At 32.8% G+C, this 9,944-nt stretch overlaps 1 long non-coding RNA gene across 1 annotated transcript in view; it reads left to right on the forward strand.

The window, feature by feature from the left end:
* Window positions 1–1,018, forward strand: part of LOC121240617 — a 28,833-nt gene extending 27,815 nt beyond the window's left edge. The window contains exon 2 of the long non-coding RNA XR_005935574.1: window positions 857–1,018. This is a non-coding gene — a long non-coding RNA (uncharacterized LOC121240617). The remainder of the gene's footprint in view (window positions 1–856) is intronic.
* Window positions 1,019–9,944: the final 8,926 nt, after the last annotated feature.

Consider the following 9,944-nt stretch of genomic DNA (forward strand, 5'->3'; position numbering starts at 1 on the left):
CTGTTAATTATACATTAGTTAAAAATGAAAATTTTCAGTTATTCATCCCTCTCTAGCTTTCTTAGTGATGCTGAACTGTAAAATATGCTGAGATATCATTTACAGTTGTTAGATTGTTATGGAATATGTAAGGGTGAAAATGGTCCGGTCCGGCGATGGACCGAATATTGTCCGGTCCGGTCCGGTCCAATCGGTCTAGCCTTATTATTTTTTTTTTTAAATAATTAATAAATTTTTTTTATTTAAAATACTAAATTAAATTAAGTGACTTATTAATGTGGATTATGTAAAAAATTCAATAAAAAAATATTTTATATGATCAATGATAATAAATTAGATGAAAAATTATATTACTAATTTATAAAATTACTATATAATTAACTAATTGATATTATATATTAGTTAATTCATAGAATATTAACAAGTGTTAATAACATATTTAAAATTTTATATTGTTAATAGCGATAGGTTAGATGAAGATATATATAAAATATTGTTAATTTATAGAATATTAACAAGTATTAATAATATATTTAAAATTTTATATTATTAATTGTACAATTATTATATATAAAATATATATAAAATATTTTTTTATTTTTTTTTCATTCGGTCCGGTCCGGAAAAACCCTGGACCGTGGACCGGACCGAAACTTTTCGGTTCTCTAAAATGTGGACCGGACTATACCGGTCTAAGTCTTGGTCTGGTCTGGTTCGGACCGAAACGGTTCATCCGGTCGGTCCGACCGGACCGTCTATCACCCCTAGCAATATGTACAATTTTTCTAACTTTCTTGAGTTTTTCAAAACATATAAAGTAGAGAAAAGAATGTGACAATTATTTAAGTAGAAAAAGTGTAACACCCCGCTTCCCAAAAAGACATTTTAGAATTTTTGGGGAGTCAGTGTGTTACTACTAAACTTAAATTTAAAAGCTTTTCTTTTTAACAAAGCGCCAGATGCGAAAGATTTTCATAAATAAACAAATTTCAATAAATACTGAAAATCTAAAATAAAGTCTGCGGAAGCACTTATTTTAAAAAAAAATACGAAAGTCTCATATGCTTATCAAAATAATTTATTTAAATCTTAAACCATAAAATTAATTACAACATAATTTGTCTAGGCCTCTGCCTCGCCTCCCGGGGTCAAGTCCTGTCCTGCAGTCTCATCCTTATAAATGTCATTACCTTGGGTAGTTTAAAAACATAAAAACAAACTAAAATGAGTTGAATACTTAATAAGCAACACATTATATAATAAACATAATAAACATAAAGTTTCTAGAAAAAAACGTGCATATTCATAAATACAAATATAACTGATGGGACCAAAGTGGGCCTAGAGTTAAAGATCATTTGCAAGTTTCATATAAGCTAATTACAAGGTCAAGAGCCAAGAAGATCAAGGAGGCAATGCAATGATTGATGCATTGACTTGATTTTGGTTTTCTTGGGGAGTTTTCAAATTGATTGTGGGTTCAAGGGATTTCATTCCTGCGGGTTCATATCAATAACTAACATGAACATAAACATGAACATGAACATTAACTTATCTTTCACTTATCATAGGTCGTTACCCACTGTTGACCCTGTGAGTTAGGGTTAGCGAATCTAAATAGATTCTGATTCCGCCTGTAGCCACAGGTTGTGGAATCCATACATAAGGAAGACATACTGGATGCACTACCAGCATGCACGACCTGGCAATGCAATATGCCCATAATGTAGATACCATCTTCATATCATAACATAGGCCGTTACATATTTTATCAAAATCATACTTGCATAGTTGTCATTTCATAGATTTCAAAAGAAATCACATACATACTTGTCATATCGTATCATAGATTTCAAATGAAATCGCATTCTTTCATAAATATCGTAATATATGTTCCCTGACTTTTCATAGATAATTTTATGCATAACTCTCACATAAAATAATTTTATGAAATAATCTCTCACATAAAATCATGTATGACTTCCCATAATTATTTTCATGCATAAATGATCACATAAGATCATCAATATTCATAAACTTTCACATAAAATCATGATTTAGGTACGTAAAAAGGGGCTTCCAATGGAGGGCGTACGTGCATACTATTTTAATAAAAAAAAAACATGTCGTTTACTGTACATACATGTAAGGGTATGATCATGCTACTTACCTTGCAGCACTGATACACTATTTTCAGCACGTGGTTGCCTATAAAAAATAAACACGTAATTTGCATAAATTTCTAATTAAACCTGTGACAATATTTAAAACCTAAACTACTAAAATAGTCTATATTTCCTAAACCTAAATTCTTCCCAACACTAAAATATTCTCATCTTTTAATCCTAAATAGGCATGGGTATTTTTGAGAAAACAACACAAAGGGGCATTTTGGGAAAGTCTAATATAAACACAAAATGAAATGAAGATAACACTTATACACGGGAGAAGACCAGCTTGTGCGATGCTCACCGAGAGAGAGGCTGAGTGTGATGAAGGGTCGCGGTGGCTGGCCGGGTTTCACGGTGGCTAGGAGTGGTCGGCGTCGGGCTGGGATTCTCTGGGTAGGGTGGTGCGACACCGAGAGAAGGAGGGAGGGAGTTCTGTTAAGTCGAAAACAACCAAGAGAGAGATGAGTGTGGTGACGGTCGTGAGCTTACCGGGATGGAGTGGGTGCCACGGGGTTGAGTTGGTTGGCAATTTCTGGCACCGTGGGTGGTACTCCGACGTCCCTTGAAGTGGTGTCGGCGTGGTCTGGCAAGGAGGTCACCACGGAGGGCTACGGTGTTCTTTGTTTTCTGTTGCTTGAAACAGGAGCTTGCCGTATGGGGTTGTCCGTGGTTTACAGTGGACTAGGGCGAATCTAGGTGGTTCTTCGTGGTGTTGTTGCTGAGGAAGGAGACGGGGAGGAGCATCCTGCGGCATGGGTGCAAGCAGGGGTTAGACTTGTTATTACGATGTGAAGGTTCCTTCGGACTGGTTCTATGTAGTGGGCTGGCGGTTTGGGGCGCTCGTGAAGGCTTGGCTGAGCGACAGTGGTGGAGGGCAGTGTTATGGAGGGTGTTGTCTGCGACGAGGGCTTGCTTTTCTGTTCTGAAAATCCTAGGATATATGAAAGGCAGTGTGTGCAAGGCTGTGCATGAAGTGTATAGATAGACATAGTGACGTGCATGTGGAGGAAACGAATGAAGCTGTGCATGCATTGGTTTGATGCGTGAGAGGAAGACTCACGGTGGAGGACTTGGGGAGTACGACTAGCAGTTTTGGTGAGTGTACCATACATATATATATATATATATAATATATATATATATATGATTGAGAACCCAAAAGAAAACCTTAGATAAAAAGAGACGTGAATGTGCATGAGTGAATTGTTTGAAATTCATAGAAGAAAATCTGGTAGGGATGAGTTTTATTATGAAAAGGACTCATGAGCTTGGAGAGAAAATAATAATAATAATGATGATGATGATGATGATGATGATGATGATGATGATGATGGAGCCTCAATTTAAAAATAAAAATAAAAAAATAATCTATCCGATAAATTCTCTAATGGGCTTTAACTCATTTATTGAGGTTAAAAAAAATTATTCGTAATTTATTCCCAAAAAAAAAATAAAATATAAGATCGGGTCGTTACAAAAAGAGAGATAAAAAAGGGGACAAAGTTGGGAAATTAAATAGTAGTTATAAAATTAAGAAAGAGAAATATAAAACAAAGGACAAAGATTAAGGGAATCTAATTTAGACATTTAGAGTATCTCATAATTTTGTAAATCGTGATGAAATGGTTTAAGCGAAGATATTTTATTGGATTTTAGAAAAGAATAGAGAAAAAATTGAATAAAATTATTTGAATGTAATTTTTTTAAAATTATTTTCTTTGAAGTTTGTAAAAGTTGTATGGATTTTTTTGTTTTGTTTTGAAATTTGTAAATGCTGTGTTAATTTTTGGGTTTAAATAATGATTAGGTAATGATTAGATGAAAATACTAAAAATTAAAAATTTAAAAATATTTTGTGTTTGAAAATAAAATTATGAGAAATTTTGAGAATTTTAAAAATTTCGAGAATTCTCATAATGTCCAAAGCCCTAAAATTACATAAGTTGAATTAAAAACCACAAATAGTGCACAGGATCTTCAACAGTTGTATTTTTCTTTTATTTTTGAGAGGACGCTCAAATGTAAAAAAAAAAGTTGGTCTCGATTGTTTTCACAGATGAAATGAGATGAGATTTTTTTAGAGTTGTATGAATAGTATTAAAATATTTGAGTTGAGATGAGATGAGATAGTTTCTAAATATGTGTGTTTGTTTATAGAGATGAGATGAAATGATTTTAACTTTTTTTGAAATTACATAAAGTTGTAAGTCCTACCGATTATTGTGTGCATTTTTAAATGATTAGGTAATAGTTATTTAAATATTTATCATTAATTAATATCAAATATTAATTAAAAATAAAAAAATAGTTAACGTTATTAAACTAAAATTTGTAATAAATTAAACTTTAAATTTCAAAATTATTGGGTAATATAAAATTAAACTTTATATTTTAAAATAATTTTTCTATTTCCAAATTTGTAATAAATTCAACTAAACTTGGGATGTCTACTATAAAAGCAGAGCCATGATGCCAATTTTTCAGCTTTTGAAAAAGCAAATATTATCCATGGGACCCAACGCATAGTAACCTACTTACAAACTTTGATAAAAATGCACACGCACGAAAAAATACTACTTTTCATGTTATTAATTCAGTATATAATAACGCACGTTAAATGAGAAATCAACTTTAAATAAATCCCTGATTTTCTTAATTCGAGAATCTAAAGCAGCAGACACTTATCTATTGCTTTTAATAAATTAGAATTAAAAAATTTATTAACGTTATAAATTGCAATATGTGCATAAGATGATCTTATTTCTAAATCAACGCATATCATCAAATAATTATATTCAATGCGCATTAAATAGTATCAATATTAAATATTGTAAAATATCCACTACTATTCTGCTTAACCAGTACACTATTACAATAAATAAAGAAAATGACATACATCATTACTTTTAATTAGACGTTCAACGGCCACTCCTACTTTCTCACATTGGTATGTCAATCCCATTTTTTAATAAATTTGAATTAAAAAATTTATTAACGTTATAAACTGCAATATGTGCATAAGATGATCTCATTTCTAAATCAACACATATCATCAAATAATTATATTCAATGCGCATTAAATATTATCAATATTAAATATTGTAAAATATCCATAATTATTCTACTTAACCAGTACACTACTACAATAAATAAAGAAAATGACACACACCATTACTTTTAATTAGACGTCCAACGGCCACCTCTATTTTCTCACATTGGTATGTTAATCCCATTTTTTATTGCAACCACAGCTTGGGTTGCTTCAGTCGTTATGTCAAAACTATGAGATGGTCTTGCCTCGTCACCAACCTGCTCCTCAATAACAGGGAGATGCTTACTGCTCCAATATCGAAATAACCAGTTGTCGAGAATCACTGTTCTAATGAAACTATACAGCACGCAACATGCTATCACGATGAATCCTTACCTCCCAACGAAATACGCAGGCATTAAGCTTAAAATTTTAAATTGTTCTTTAAGTACACCAAAAGTGCATTCTATGATATTACAAAGCAAGCAATGACGGTAATTAAAAGTTTTTACATCCTCGAAATTGACGTTGATTATGACATTCACTTTTGTGGTACTGTTCTTAGAGATAGGGGCAAAATCCCCCTAGTGCATAGGAAAGCAGAATCAACCAAATAATATTTACCTAACAACATCGATACCAAAACACACTGAGATGACTTGAAACGGAAAAAACATCACAAAAAATCAAACATCTTTGCATTAAATAATATAAGAAGTTTACCCTCAGGCAGCCATGGAAATTGGGCATATCTTTGACCAATGCATGGAAAAAGACACGAGCATCATGTGCTATTCCTTCCCATCTGGTATATACAAATGTGAACTTCATATTGAAGTCACATATGCACAATACATTTTGGGCAAATCACCCACGCCGGTTTCTAGATGTCTCATGTATTGAGGCTGGTACTACGGCGTCATTATAGTGTCGTCCATCGTACCAACGCATTGCTGTCAACTAAGAAATAAAATCCGATGTAAAAATCTATATTAAATATATTTAGTTTATGGTTTCAAATGCTTTAGCTTGAATTTAATTATTTTTTGTAAATAATTGAAAATTCCTTACCCCAAACCACGAAAAGTTTCGATTGTTGCTTGTAATAGGGATGCACCTCGCCTGTGAAATTTGGCTGGATAATATGTCTCCCAAGCTCACTTAGGGCTTTCATCACCATTCTCACATATTTATTAATTGTTTGGTTTGAATGTTGAAATCGATCACCGACAATTCGTTGGGCTTGTGTGTGGCCCACAAGCAGGCAAAAGATGGCTACAGATTCCTCCACGGTCTCCAATTGCCTAGAATTACACAACAAGTAATTTTCACATAACAACGAGCATAATGCACGAAATGTTGACACCTCCATTTGAAATAAGTTCTTACAGTTATCCGGATGTCCATTCAAAATTTTGATAATATACTCATCTCCCTGAATGCCTATGTTGTGTTGTGGCATTCGACGGTGTCATCCCAATTCATAGGATATGATCCTAACAACGATGATTAATTCAAGTGCCTTGTACTCATCACCACTAGAACTCCCTTCATGGTCGCTACTTACATCTTCTCCACCCTAATTCCCGTCTAATGTCGGACTTTTCGATGATCAATTTTCAGCATCCATTATCTAACAAGTTCAATGAAGTTGTTCAAAAAATTATGTTAGAATACATCCATGTGAATATAATAATTAAATTATCATTTCAGCAATTCCAAACAATACTATTAAATTAATAACATATCGTCAATATACTAAAAATGTCAAGAAACACAACATTACATTAATACTAGCATATGACAAGCATAATGGCATCGCATCAAGTATGTTAAAAAAAAGTAATCAATAATCTCTAATATAGATCTAATAGCAAATGACATAAAGCACTAAAAATAAAAATCAATAATGCATGGCCCACGATCGCCTATGCTCGTCATCCATGGCTAGAAAGCCCCACTGGGTCATGAGATCACGTAAGACATTGAATGCACAGTAAAAGCTATCTTCTGGCAACGAAGGCTGAAGCACCTGCATCAATTCCACACAATGAGCAAACAGATCCCATCTGTCATCGCAGTCCATGGTCAGTCTCAATCCCTTCCTACGCTTTGCTGTGGAAGACTCAGCTCTACCCTCATAGCACTTCCGTCGTGCGACCGTTTCTTTCCTCATCTCGTCGAGGAAGTTCGATAACTCCTCCTCCACTTGCTTGCCTTGGCCCCCACTTTTTTTTACGGCAACATGACGTGTGTCGATGATCCCATAGAAGGTGTCCTCATGTCCATGGAAACATCTACGTCATCAATATCGACGAGCATTCTCGATTGCGTGCCCAGTGCGGGGTCATGATAAGTGTATGAAAGTGCACTTTAAATACCCTATTATTGGACTAAAATGATAAAATGTGAATAGAAATCATAAGAATTAATGTGTATTCTTGAATTGAGTTTCTATTTGTTTTGGGATACTCTTAAGTAGATTTTTATGTTTAATTTCAGGTTTATAAAAGAGCAAGTCAAACCCCAGTCAAATTCAAATGAGGACTTTCAAGTGGGTAAGACGTTGGAACAACCTAAAAACTTTCAACGAGTATAGGACTCTTCAAATAAGGATAATGATGGGGTTTGAGAGTAATTCGGATCAGAGTCCAAAACACGCTACGAGATAGCTTGGACATACCTTAGTGTTTTGATCATAACCTTTCACTCATACATTCGATTGATTCGATTCTTGATGCGTTGGAAAGCTATCTTAAAGGGCTACAAATTTGTCTCTAATAAGGATTTCTAAATTTGAATTTCTGAAGTGTGTACATGGCTGCCAAGCTGAGTCCTAAAATTTAGGCGAGTTTTTATGAAGAAGACATTATGGTTTCTTTCCTACCCTATATAAGCATATCATTAGCATGAAATTTGTGAGTTTTTAAAGGAAGATGACTCAATTTTGAAGAGAGGAGAAAAATACTATTTTTATTTATTTCTTAGTTCTATGGAGAACTAAATTTTGGGTAAAGTCTAAGGCGGAAATTGATTGGTAAAAATACTTTGACTATTTTTCAATTCATAGATTAAGCATTATTGTTTAAAATTTTAGGATTTAATTCTCTATCTATTTTGGATATTATAAGCTTAGGACAATTATATTAAATCTTGCTATGGTTTGATTTTGTTGAGCTATATGATTATGAATATATGATTGTGACTTAAACATGATTTTCATGCCATTGATGTGATTTTTTGTTGCATTATTGTTTGTGAACATAGTGTCGTCTCTAGATCTCATATTCATTTTTATATATGAAAATAGTGGTTTGTAAATAGAGAATAGATTTTAGAATTAAATTTGAGAAAGTAGATGAATATAATGTCATATCTTCCAATTAGAAATTTGGTGTTATAATTCTTAATTGTGTATATCTTTTGAATTGAAAAAGTCAGAGTATTGGATCCGGTAGATGGAAGCTCAAAGCTTTACTTGCCTTCTTATCCGTGCCCTAATCTCATTTTAATTACGTGCTTTAGGTAGAATTGTCAGATTATTGTCATATTATAATTTGATATTTTCTTTTAAGCTTGTGTCTTGTTATGTTTCTTTCGACTCCCTGTGGATCGACATCCTGAACTATACTATAACACCGCATACTAGTTTAGACATAATTAGGTCTCGACGTCGCATCTCTTCAACAATTCATACCTCTGAGGACACTGCAATTACCATAGTTCAAGATAATTAAAATAAAAAATGAAAAGAAGAACAAAGGTTGGTAAGTTTTCATTTATTTCCTTAACAGCTAAGATGTCATATTCCATGCCAACTCCAGAGTTATTTATCTTAGTTGTGCAGTAAGGACTATTTTAGCAATCTTTGTATTTTTGTATTTCTATTTGGAATTATGATCTTGGAGAAGAGCAAGAAAGAGGTTGAAATGAATAAAATGTAACAAAAAACAATCATGGCATATGTTGGTGGTTTTAGAAACATTTATCTTTTGACTTTTAGATTATTTTTTTTTTGTTCAAACCTTTAAGTTAGAAAGATACAAATTTTACCCTGAAACGTAGCTAAATATTTAAGTTTTATACCTAAATTATGAAATTCTTTGTATTTACTAATTAAAATTTTTTCAAGGGACTCGTGTTTTTTGTTGGACTTATTACTAGGAAAGAATATCTTCTAAATTTCTAATAAATGCATCTTAGGTAGAAAATGTCCTTGGTACTCAAAAATATCAACCTAGGTAGAAAATGTGGGTTTGATATATCTACCTAATAGAAAGTTTAGCCCTAAAAATTTAAGGATCCTAATTCCATTTTATGTAACTAACTTGGTCATCTAAAATATATTGTAATATGAGAGTTAATTTTTAATTTCCGATTAAATCCACACCTTGTCAACATCCAAACAACCTAATATCAATGATACTAGACGTTTAATTAAGTAGTGCCATCCAAAAACTTTATATATGATCTTTTAACCATATATAATTCTGCACGGTGTAGTATGCTGTCAAAGTCTTGCAAATTTACTCCCTGCGTTGAGCCTAATCTTATAAGATAAACCGATCCATCCTAGTGCTATGCAGACAAAATTCATTTAGGAGGAGTCATGCAATTGTTAAGGATCTTCTAGCTTATCTTCATGACATGCTCAGTTCCAGCTCAATAAATGCATTCATTTAGTAGATTAACTAACATTGACAGAATAAAGTGTTGGAGAAATATTTGGTAACACCAATGAT

This window comes from Juglans microcarpa x Juglans regia, chromosome 7S (assembly GCF_004785595.1).
Source record: "Juglans microcarpa x Juglans regia isolate MS1-56 chromosome 7S, Jm3101_v1.0, whole genome shotgun sequence".
In the NCBI taxonomy this organism is placed as follows: Eukaryota; Viridiplantae; Streptophyta; class Magnoliopsida; order Fagales; family Juglandaceae; genus Juglans; species Juglans microcarpa x Juglans regia.